The following is a 12,916-nucleotide window of genomic DNA, read 5'->3' as shown; positions in this document are numbered from 1 at the left end:
TGGAACATGGCCTCAAACACAGCTCTTCAGATATACAGAGAATGCTGTAAACAGTGAGGAGGAAGACAACAGAGTATCACTTACTGGACAGATGAGAGAATGGCAGAGAACCAATGAACAACTGATGAGTGACTTAGAGGAGGCCAGGAAGAATAATTTGATCTCTTCTGGTGTGTAGGCATGGAGATACAGTATCAAATCAAATTGTATTTACCACATGCGCGGCATCAACAGGTGTAGACTTTACCATGAAATTCTTACTTACAAGCCCTTAACTAACAATGCAGTTTTAAGAAAACAGAGTTAGGAAAATATTTACTAAATAAACGAAAGTTTAAAAAAGTAACACAATAAAATAACATAACAATAACGAGGCTATATCCAGGGGTACAGGTTAGTTGAGGTAACTTGTACATGTAGGTAGGGGTAAAGTGACTATACATAGATAATAAACAGCAGGTAGTAGCAGTGTAAAAACAAATGGGGGGGGGGGGGTCAATGTAAATAGTCCGGGTGGCCATTTGATTAATTGTTAAGCAGTCTTATGGCTTGGGGGTAGAAGCTGTTGAGGAGCCTTTTGGACCTAGACTTGGCGCTCCGGTACCGCTTGCCATGCGGTAGCAGAGAGAACAGTCTATGACTAGGGTGGCTGGAGTCTTTTACAATTTTGAGGGCCTTCCTCTGACACCACCTGATATAGAGGTCCTGGATGGCAGGAAGCTTGGCCCCGGTGATGTACTGGGCCGTACGCACTACCCTCTGTAGCACCTTACGGTCAGATGCCGAGCAGTTGCCATACCAGGCAGTGATGCAACCGGTCAGGATGCTCTCGATGGTACAGCTGTAGAACTTTTTGAGTATCTGGGGACCCATGCCAAATCTTATCAGTCTCCTGAGGGGGAATAGGCATTGTCAAATTCAGTGAAAGGTTTGGATAGGTGTGAAAAATCCTGTCAATAAATGGTGACACTTCTGTTGTATGTTATCCCAATCAATACTGTATTTTGTATTCTGCAGGTACAGTGTGTTCCTTGTGTAGAACTCTGTGCCAATAAAGGAAGGAGAGCTGAACACTGCTAAAAGCCAGCAGGATGAGTTGAGACAGCAGCTGAAGGACCAGTTAGCCCAGCTACAGGCCATGAACAGGAAGGTAGTGAAGGACCGGTTGCCTCAGCTATATGCCATGTCCAGGAAGGTAGGGAAGGACCGGTTGGCCCAGCTACAGGCCATGTCTAGAAAGGTTTGAACATGCTTTGAGTGTGTAGATTTGTAGATTAGGCTATATAGCTATATATGTGAATCAGACCTGGGTCAAATATGTATTTCAAATAATTGAAATACTTCAGGTGCTCATGATTTAGCTTAACCGACAGGCAGTGTTTGCACTTTTTGCACACTTCCGTTGTTTCCATTGTGCCTAGATCGAGCACACCTAAAGTCCTTTCAAGTAAACTGTGAATGTGACTTTTCTATGAACTGCCTTTACTTTCAGTTATTTTAGTTCTTTACTTTCAGTTCTCCTGTTTATGTGAAGGAGTGAGGGACTCGTGAGAATGCTGGAGGAAGAGAATGGAACTCATGATCTGATAACTTGGTTTATATGCTACACTTCCTCTTAAAGAGATATCATGGTTAGAAAGCCTAAATACTTTTGTGTTTGAAGTCTTATTCGGGTTAATATCTCACCTTAATGAACTGTGCTAGATAAGGTATTGGTCTACACACTTCTAGCAAAGTAAAGTTTCCTTCCAACTAAGATAAATAGTTTAACGTCCAAACGAGAAAGTACCAATGTCATCTTTTCAGCCTTATTAACACATTGTAAATATATACTGTTACAGTTGGATATTTGGTTCACATTCAAGATCATGTTTGTTAGAAGTGTATGTATCTACCAAATGTGTATATATATATATATATACACTGAGTGTACAAAACATTAAGAACACCTGGTCTTTCCGTGACATAGACTGACCAGGTGAATCCAGCTGAAAGCTATGATCCCTTATTGATGTCACTTGTTAAATCCACTTCAATCAGTGTAGATGAAGGGGAGAGACTTGTTAAAGAAGGATTTTAAGCCTTGAGGCAATTTAGACATGGATTGTGTACTTGTACCTATCAGAGGGTGAATGGGCAAGACAAAATATTTAAGTGCCTTTGAACGGGGTATGGTAGTAAGTGCCAGGCACACCGGTCTGTGTCAAGAACTGCAATGCTGCTTGGTTTTTCACGCTCAACAGTTTCCTGTGTGTATCAAAAATGGTCCACCACCCAAAGGACATGCAGCCAACTTGACACAACTGTGGGAAGCATTGGAGTCAACATGAGCCAGCATCCCTGAGGAACGCTTCCGACACCTTGTAGAGTCCATGCCTGTTCTGAGGGTGAAGGGGGTTTAACTCAATATTTAGAAGGTGTTCCTAATGTTTGGTGTACTCGGTGTATTTACATCATCTAGTAAAAACATATGGATGTAAAGGAAGGAAGATTCACCCACAGCGATTATGTTTTAGGTTTCTCACTGGAGCAATCTCTGACAACTAATTGGCCTAACACATGAGATTGTGTTACAAATTGGGATTAATATGGATGAAATGTTTATTTTTTATTTTTTCACTGATCTACACTTTTTGTCACTGATCTACACAAAATACTCTAATGTACCCTGTGATTCTACTACAGGTTGTAGTCCAGCTCCAGGAGTAGCTGGGGTCAAAGGTCAGACAAAGCAGCTCAGACAAAGCAGAAGGTGGAGAGAGAAGCCCAGAGGAGCCTGAGGAGAGAGGTCCAGGTCTGCCAGGAGACCATTGACTCTCTGAACCTGCAGAGCAACAACAGCCTAGTGGCCCTGGAGTAGATACAGACCAGGGTATTACTGACCTCTCTCCTCATTCACAGTCATCTGGAGTACAGACCAGGGTATGACTGACCTCTCTCCTAATTTATAGTCATCTGGAGTACAGACCAGGGTATGACTGACCTCTCTCCTCATTCATAGTCATCTGGAGTACAGACCAGGGTATGACTGACCTCTCTCCTCATTCATAGTCATCTGGAGTACAGACCAGGGTATGACTGACCTCTCTCCTCATTCATAGTCATCTGGAGGACAGACCAGGGTATGACTGACCTCTCTCCTCATTCATAGTCATCGTCATTATGCTGTCGCCAAATGCAACGATGTATTGACAAATTATGCAATAATAAACTATAAGTTTATAGATAGTGTATCAATCAGATACAGATCAATCTCCTTCCAGTTTAGTGTAGGCCTTGGTTTCGTTTTTTTCCTCACTGACGTATTAATGTGAGGTTACACTGACAGCACTGACAAACTGCACTGAATGTTAAACAATTTAGAACTGTTCATAAATTGTTGAACTACATAGAAGCTATTGGTACCTTTTGAAGGCTGTGTGGATAAACTTGGTTCCATGTCTTCCAGCATGAGAGGCTGAGATTGAAGATCATCCAGGCGGTGTTCTCTTCTCCTGGAGCCAAACAACCCCAGACTGAAGTCAGTGATCAGACTCTTCTCCCCACTATGCAGGTACCTTTGGGGAGTAGTTTGATTTAACTTTAATTGAGCTTCATCCAGGTAAATGTTTCCAGGTCAATCCACTACTAGGTAACAGAGATATACAATAGTCCCTTATATCCAATGTCTTATGTCTGATAGTGCAACTATTGACAGATTGATTCAAGAGTTGGTGATCTTGAAGTCACACAGCAAACTACAAGCAAAAAATCTGTCAATTTACAATGTACCAGTCATAGAATAAAACGCAATATCTCTGTAGCCTATACCTTTTTATCAAAGTGCTGTGTTTACCTAGGCTTTTGGGTTTCATGTGTAAGTGTACAATAACTAAATATGCACCTTGGTTGCCAAACATATACAGTACCAGTCAAAAGTTTGGACACACCTACTCATTCAAGGCTTTTTCTATATTGTAGAATAATAGTGAAGACATGAAAAGATGAAATAACACATATGGAATCATGTAGTAACCAAAAAGTGTTTGACAAATCAAAATATATTTTATATTTGAGATTCTTCAAAGTAGCCACCCTTTGCCTTGATGACAGCTTTGCACACTCTTGGCATTCTCTCAATCAGCTTCACCTGGAATGCTTTTCCAACAGTTTCCTTACATATGCTGAGCACTTGTTGGCTGCTTTTCCTTCACTCTGCGGTCCAACTCATCCCAACTCATCCCAAACCATCTCAATTGGATTGAGGTCGGGGGATTGTGGAGGCCAGGTCATCTGATGCAGCACTCCATCACTCTCCTTCTTGGTCAAATAGCCCTTACACAGCCTGGAGGTGTGTTGGGTCATTGTCCTGTTGAAAAACAAATGATAGTCCCACTAAGCGCAAACCAGATGGGTGTGGTAGCCATGCTGGTTAAGTGTGCCTTGAATTCTAAATAAATCACTGACAGTGTCACCAACAAAGCACCCCCACACCATCACACCTCCTCCTCCATGCTTCATGGAGGGAACCACACTTATGGAGATCATCCATTCACCTACTCTGCGTCTCACAAAGACATGGTGGTTGTAACCTAAAATCACAAATTTGGACTCATCAGACCACAGGACAGATTTCCACCGGTCTAATGTCCATTGCTCGTGTTTCTAGGCCCAAGCAAGTCTCTTCTTCTTATTGGTGTCCTTTAGTAGTGCTTTCTTTGCAGCAATTCGACCATGAAGGCCTGATTCACGCACTCCTCTGAACAGTTAATGTTGAGATGTGTCTGTGACTTGAACTCTGTGAAACGTTTCTTTGGGCTGCAATTTCTGAGGCTGGTAACTTTAATGAACTTATCCTCTGCAGCAGAGGTACAGTGAGGGAAAAAAGTATTTGATCCCCTGCTGATTTTGTACGTTTGCCCACTGACAAAGACATGATCAGTCTATAATTTTAATGGTAGGTTTATTTGAACAGTGAAGAACAGAATAACAACAAAGAAATCCAGAAAAATGCATGTAACATTTTTTATAAATTGATTTGCATTTTAATGAGGGAAATAAGTATTTGACCCCCTCTCAATCAGAAAGATTTCTGGCTCCCAGGTGTCTTTTATACAGGTAACGAGCTGAGATTAGGAGCACACTCTTAAAGGGAGTGCTCCTAATCTCAGCTTGTTACCTGTATAAAAGACACCTGTCCACAGAAGCAATCAATCAATCAGATTCCAAACTCTCCACCATGGCCAAGACCAAAGAGCTCTCCAAGGATGTCAGGGACAAGATTGTAGACCTACACAAGGCTGGAATGGGCTACAATACCATCGCCAAGCAGCTTGGTGAGAAGGTGACAACAGTTGGTGCGATTATTCGCAAATGGAAGAAACACAAAATAACTGTCAATCTCCCTCGGCCTGGGGCTCCATGCAAGATCTCACATCGTGGAGTTGCAATGATCATGAGAACGGTGAGGAATCAGCCCAGAACTACACGGGAGGATCTTGTCAATGATCTCAAGGCAGCTGGGACCATAGTCACCAAGAAAACAATTGGTAAAACACTACGCCGTGAAGGACTGAAATCCTGCAGTGCCCGCAAGATCCCCCTGCTCAAGAAAGCACATATACAGGCCCGTCTGAAGTTTGCCAATGAACATCTGAATGATTCAGAGGAGAACTGGGTGAAAGTGTTGTGGTCAGATGAGACCAAAATCGAGCTCTTTGGCATCAACTCAACTCGCCGTGTTTGGAGGAGGAGGAATGCTGCCTATGACCCCAAGAACACCATCCCCACCGTCAAACATGGAGGTGGAAACATTATGCTTTGTGGGTGTTTTTCTGCTAAGGGGACAGGACAACTTCACCGCATCAAAGGGACGATGGACAGGGCCATGTACCGTCAAATCTTGGGTGAGAACCTCCTTCCCTCAGCCAAGGCATTGAAAATGGGTTGTGGATGGGTATTCCAGCATGACAATGACCCAAAACACATGGCCAAGGCAACAAAGGAGTGGCTCAAGAAGAAGCACATTAAGTTCCTGGAGTGGCCTAGCCAGTCTCCAAACCTTAATCCCATAGAATATCTGTGGAGGGAGCTGAAGGTTGGAGTTGCCAAACGTCAGCCTCGAAACCTTAATGACTTGGAGAAGATCTGCAAAGATGAGTGGGACAAAATCCCTCCTGAGATGTGTGCAAACCTTGTGGCCAACTACAAGAAACGTCTGACCTCTGTGATTGCCAACAAGGGTTTTGCCACCAAATACTAAGTCATGTTTTGCAGAAGGGGTCAAATACTTATTTCCCTCGTTAAAATGCAAATACATTTATAACATTTTTTACATGCGTTTTTCTGGATTTTCTTGTTGTTATTCTGTCTCTCACTGTTCAAATAAACCTACCATTAAAATGATAGACTGATCATGTCTTTGTCAGTGGGCAAACGTACAAAATCAGCAGGGGATCAAATACTTTTTTCCCTCACTGTAACTCTGGGTCTTCCTTTCCTGTGGCGGTCCTCATGAGAGCCCGTTTCATCATAGCGCTTGATAGTTAACTTTTTGCGACAGTGTTCAAAGTTCTTGAAATGTTCCTGATTTACTGACCTTCATGTCTTAAAGTAATGATGGACTGTCATTTCTCTTTGCTTAATTGAGCTGTTCTTGCCATAATATGGACTTGGTCTTTTACCAAATAGGGCTATCTTCTGTATACCACCCCTACCTTGTCACAACACAAATGATTGGCTCAAACGCATTAAGAAGGCAAGAAATTCCACAAATTAACTTTTAACAAGGCACACCTGTTCATTGAAATGCATTCCAGGTGACTACCTCATGAAGCTGGTTGAGAGAATGCCAAGAGTTGTGCAAAGCTGTAATCAAGGCAAAGGGTGGCTACTTTGAAGAATCTCAAATATAAAATATTTTTTGATATTTTTTGGTTACTTCATGATTCCATATGTGTTATTTCATAGTTTGGATGTCTTTCACTATTATTCTACAATGTAGAAAATAGTCAAAATAAAGAAAGACATTTGAATGAGTAGGTGTGTCCAAACTTTTGACTAGTACTGTATGTAAAAATGGCAAATATAACAAAAGCTAAATCAAGCATTGATTTACAACCATTTAACCATGTTAATCATTACTGAAACATGCAAACTACAAACATCGAAGCAGTTAAATATAAGAATACATGACAACTACATACAAATATTTTATAATAAATAACTGATACAAAAGTCAAGAGTTGGCTGTAACATGAGTACAAACAAAGTGAGTGAGTGTGTGTATATGTGTGTAAGTGTTTTGTGCGTGTGTGTCACGATCGTCAAAAGGATTGGACCAATGCGCAGCGTGGAATGCGAACATACTTTATTATATATTCACCACACGAACAAAAACAACAAAATGATACGTGAAGTCCTTGGTAACAAACACAAACCAACACGGAACAAGATCCCACAATACACTGTGCCAAACAGGCTGCCTAAGTATGGTTCCCAATCAGAGACAACAAGCAACAGCTGATTCTCGTTGCCTCTGATTGAGAACCACCCCGGCTAACATAGATACACATGAACTAGATCCTAACATAGAAACACAAACACATAGAATCTACACACCCTGGCTCAACATATAAGAGTCCCAGAGCCAGGGCGTGACAGTACCCCCCCCCCAAAGGCGCGGACTGCGACCGCGCCAACCATAAACCGAACAGGGGAGGGCCGGGTGGGCATTCCTCCTCGGAGGTGGATCCGGCTCCGGGCGTGACCACCACCCTCTAATAACCCCCCCGTAGTGCCTGGCGACGCGCACCATTGGCTTGGTGCGGGGAGCAGGAACAGGCCGGGCCGGGCTGGCGACGCGCACCATTGGCTTGGTGCGGGGAGCAGGAACAGGCCGGGCCGGGCTGGCGACGCGCACCATAGGATTGGTGCGGGGAGCAGGAACAGGCCGGGCCGGGCTGGCGACGCGCACCATAGGCTTGGTGCGGGGAGCAGGAACAGGCCGGGCCGGGCTGGCGACGCGCACCATTGGCTTGGTGCGGGGAGCAGGAACAGGCCGGGCCGGGCTGGCGACGCGCACCATTGGCTTGGTGCGGGGAGCAGGAACAGGCCGGGCCGGGCTGGCGACGCGCACCATTGGCTTGGTGCGGGGAGCAGGAACAGGCCGGGCCGGGCTGGCGACGCGCACCATAGGCTTGGTGCTGGGAGCAGGAACAGGCCGGGCCGGCGACGCGCACCATAGGCTTGGTGCGGGGAGCAGGAACAGGCCGGGCCGGGCTGGCGACACGCACCATTGGCTTGGTGCGGGGAGCAGGAACAGGCCGGGCCGGGCTGGTGACGCGCACCATAGGCTTGGTGCGGGGAGCAGGAACAGGCCGGTCTGGCGACGCGCACCATAGGCTTGGTGCGAGGGACAGGAACAGGCCGGACCGCACTGGGAACACACACCACTGGCCTTATACGGGGATCAGGAACGGGCCGGACCGGACTGGCAACACACTTCAGTACCTCTCGCAGTGCCTCTACACTTTCCCTCCCTCTAATCACCAATGGCTCCCGTAACCCGGTGGCCTTCTCTCCTCGTCCACAAACTCGCCCCTTATCTGCCTCCAGCAGCCCCGTCGTCCATGCCATGTGCCCCCCCCTAAAAATTTATTGGGGTTGCCTCTTGCCTGTCCGACGACACTGTTGGCGCCGTACCTTCTCTCTCGCCAAGGCTTTAACCTTTGCCCATGGTCCTCTGCCCTCGAACATGTCCTCCCAGGACCACCATTGGCCCACCTGGGCCATCGCCAACTTCTCCATCTCCTTACCCGGCGTTAGCTCCGAAACACGCTGCTTGGTCCAGTATTGGTGGGATCTTCTGTCACGATCGTCAAAAGGATTGGACCAATGCGCAGCGTGGAATGCGAACATACTTTATTATATAGTCACCACACGAACAAAAACAACAACACGATACGTGAAGTCCTTGGTAACAAACACAAACCAATGCGGAACAAGATCCCACAATACACTGTGCCAAACAGGCTGCCTAAGTATGGTCCCAATCAGAGACAACAAGCAACAGCTGATTCTCGTTGCCTCTGATTGAGAACCACCCCGGCCAACATAGATACACATGAACTAGATCCTAACATAGAAACACAAACACATAGAATCTACACACCCTGGCTCAACATATAAGAGTCCCAGAGCCAGGGCGTGACAGTGTGTGTGTATTATGGTGTGTATTATCATTTCCCAGCATAAAAATGTATCCCCATTCCCCAATCAAATACCTTCATCGATACCAAAAAATTAACTAAACCCTCATAAAATTTGTCATAGCCTTGTATTAAATGCATTTAGAAGAACATTTTGTAATATGAACTGCATTATGAAGAAAATCGTGTAGGGCTACTGCTGCCTATACGAAAAAAGGGCCTTTCTCACTACAAGTGGACTAGTAGCCCAATGTATTAAGCAAAAACAAACAGAAAACAGCATGAATAAAAATAAAACCTAAGGCTACTATTATATTATAATTATTTCGGTGACAACCTGATTAATTAACAATATTGGGTTGTTAACACATTCGTTTTTTTATATAAATAAATGTGGGACACAAAAAAAGGCAGTGTAGAACACCATTGCCCATCATGCATTGCTCCAATAACGTTCAAAAGATTGTTCCGAAGTTTGCCCCCAGAATTATTTTTCTTCCTATGAATTAAGTTGCACAAAAATGTGTGTGTTTTCCTACGAATTAAGTCGCATGACATTCGCGTCTTTTCACACAAATTAAGCCACACAACAATGCACAAAACACACAAAATCTGCTGCAATACTTTTTGTACATATTTGCACGAATTGAGTGTGAGATTGTGTTGATGGGAATGTCTCTTCTTAGAGATCACCACAGATAAGGTATGTTTGAACCTTGCAATAGTCCACAGATGGTCTGCCATCCAGACAATTTCATAAATCGTGATTGAGTCATCATGCTGGGCCTCGCACGCCAGCCAGTCACCAATCGCGAGTATATCACCTTCTCTCATTCTTCCACTACATTAGTAATTTATGGAAAACTAATGAAAAATCTAACGGCCCATGCGGAGCATCGAAAAACCAATTGATTATTAAAAAAATTACCGATGCCTGTTTATTCATACAAAGCAGAAGATAGTAAATATAATTAATCCCAATGGTTAGCCTATGCATTTTTTTGGGAAAACATTCTAAGCTTATTAATAAGACTACATTGAGCCTAATTGTGAACACATATGGCTGAGGGGAAAGGTCAAAGGATCCTAGTCAGGCTATTGTTTGTGAAATCCAGATTAAATATAGGCCTTCATGTGTATCAAATGTGTAGGCGACAGTGGGCTAAATCAATGAGAAGTAGAGCTGAAATGTGCAGGCTTTGTCATGATCTGTGATCCAAATAGGCTGGGGTGTTTCCGGTTCCGTTTAGGCTAAGGGTATGCGTAAGAACGCAACTGCACTGAAATGAATAGCCTGATTTAATGCGATTCTCCAGAATAAAAACATATGTTTATCTGTTAAGCTGTTTGGTCTATGAATACCGCTTCTATACCGAGTCTATCTTTTTGGTATTTTGCTATAGGCATAGCCTACCACTAATATTCTAAATTGTGGAGACTTTAATAAAACAACCATATTTTCCTGTGATAATGACACTTGCTTTTCATTTAAAAGGGAATGTTTTCATTAGCCTATAGGCCTACCAAGAACCCATGTTGAGGGTGGGCAAGACCTTCGATAGGCTAGTGGACTATGCAACAAAACTCTTGGAGTTAATCATAGCCTAGATCGCTTTATATAATCTGGACTGTTGTTTTTTTTCTAAGGCTGAGCAAACAAGGGGTACATATGCTTTTAGCCCGTCTCTATAACAAGAGTTAGGCATATATCCTCACATACCCCCTCAATTCAAGCCCTGCTTTTAACTATAAGACATCTCCACAGGAATTGGTAGCCTGCATGGTGACAGTGATTGTGTCTGTTAAACAGGGAAACTTGTGGTAAACTGGGAACCCTGGGAAAGGAGAAGGACAACACTAAAAGGCCACTGAACCCACACGTGGCGCCTGCACGATACAAAATTAGAACACAAGTTGTACTAATCATTAAGGTTGTTTGTCAGCATGACTTTCAACTGCACGATATGCATGAATTCAAAAATGTTCTGCTGAATTGGCCCTAGAAATGTAGCCTAGATAGTATCACTTCTTTTTTTCCCTTGTGAAACCTGTTCTACTTCCAGCAAGTAAATACACTTCTATCCACAGTTCTGAGTGAAACATATTCACCCAAAAGCACCTTTTTACCATAGACATATCATTTACAGTTGACAGTCTTATCATCCCCCCACAAAACACATAGTTATAACCTACAACTAGATGCAAATCATCTAACTGAACAAATGAAAGAGCAATGGACTTTTAAAACTTACCCATCCCTAACAGTCCCTGTTACACAACTGTACATGAGGTTTTAACACTAAGCTGTAGGCCAAGGTTTCCTTCCTCATAAAACTCCCCCCTCTTCTTGTTTTCCATTTCTGGACAAATGGATTTAAAGTTAAATTAGTACAACAACAATATAACTATTTGCAGTTTAGCAGGATTGTTATGATTAATTTCTCAAGACTACTCAGACAGATGGTAAAACAAATACCATAATGCTTTCACTTATCTCCTGTTCAGATCAGTGACAATGAAAGAAAGGAGATAGAGGAAGCCACTGTAGACTATTGAGGTGCACCCCTACAGTAGGCTATGACTGCCTTGTTATCCGTCCTGTGTAGGACACAGGGAAGGGTGTATTAAGTATTTCTCTCACTCAGGCAGATGAGACCAAGGAGCTGCTCTCACTTATGACTCCACTGTCTGATGAACAAACAAAGCCGCTTGATGACATTGGATCCTCCTCAAGAGGTCAAAGGGCAGACTGTAGCCTCTCAGGCAGTACCATCCCAGTCTGCTTCAGGGTCCCAGAAATCAGGAGCTGACTCAGCGCTGGATAGGTAAAGGATATTATTATCATAATCAAACCCAGACTCAGTGTGGTGATGTGATTTGAAGCAGTCAGGCGCAGGAGGGTAATTCACAGAATAACAGGTTTATTCCGTTGACACAGCGGTACGCAGCAATGCATCAAACACTCCAGTGCGGAAATATACGGTGCACTGGAAACAGCAAGGCACATGGGTGAATATCCCGGCGATACAAAATTCAAGAGCTCCACCGAGCTAAACTAACCTCCACAATAAACAATCACACACAAAGACAAGGGGCCAGAGTGAACACTTACACATGATGAGGGGAAACCAGGTGTGTGTAGTAAACAAGACAAAACAAATGGAATGATGAGATGAGGAGCGGCAGTGGCTAGAAGGCCGGTGACGACCAACGCCGAAGCCTGCCCGAACAAGGAGAGGAGGTAGCTTCGGAGGAAGTCGTGACAGTACCCCCCTGTTTACGCGCAGCTCCAGCAGTGTGCCGACACCAGCCTCGGGGACGGACAGGAGGCCGGATGGCCAGCAGCGAGCCGGATGGTGAAGATGGAAATCCCTCAAAAGGGTGGGATAGAGGATATCCCTCACCGGGACCCAGCACCGCTCCTCTGGACCGTATCAGTCCCACTCCACGAGGTACTGAAGGCCCCCACCCGACGCCTCAAATTCAGGATGGAACGGACAGAGTATGCCGGGGCCCCCTCGATGTCCAGAGGGGTGAAGGTTCTACAGCTGCACCATCAAGAGCATCCTGACTGGTTGCATCACTGCCTGGTATGGCAACTGCTCGGCCGCCGACCGCAAGGCACTACATTGACTCGGTATCGGTACCCCCGTATATAGCCTCGCAATTGTTATTTTTACTGCTGCTCTTTAATTATTTGTTACTTTTATTTCGTATTATTTTATATA

At 44.3% G+C, this 12,916-nt stretch overlaps 1 protein-coding gene; it reads right to left on the bottom strand.

The window, feature by feature from the left end:
- Positions 1 to 12,916, bottom strand: part of LOC311148022 (tumor necrosis factor receptor superfamily member 14-like) — a 216,709-nt gene that overhangs the window by 190,547 nt on the left and 13,246 nt on the right.

The sequence above is a fragment of the Coregonus lavaretus genome (assembly GCF_964263955.1).
Source record: "Coregonus lavaretus genome assembly, chromosome: 20".
Lineage (NCBI taxonomy): Eukaryota > Metazoa > Chordata > Actinopteri > Salmoniformes > Salmonidae > Coregonus > Coregonus lavaretus.
Note: the sequence above shows the minus strand (reverse complement) of the source record. Positions and strands in the feature narration are given on the sequence as shown.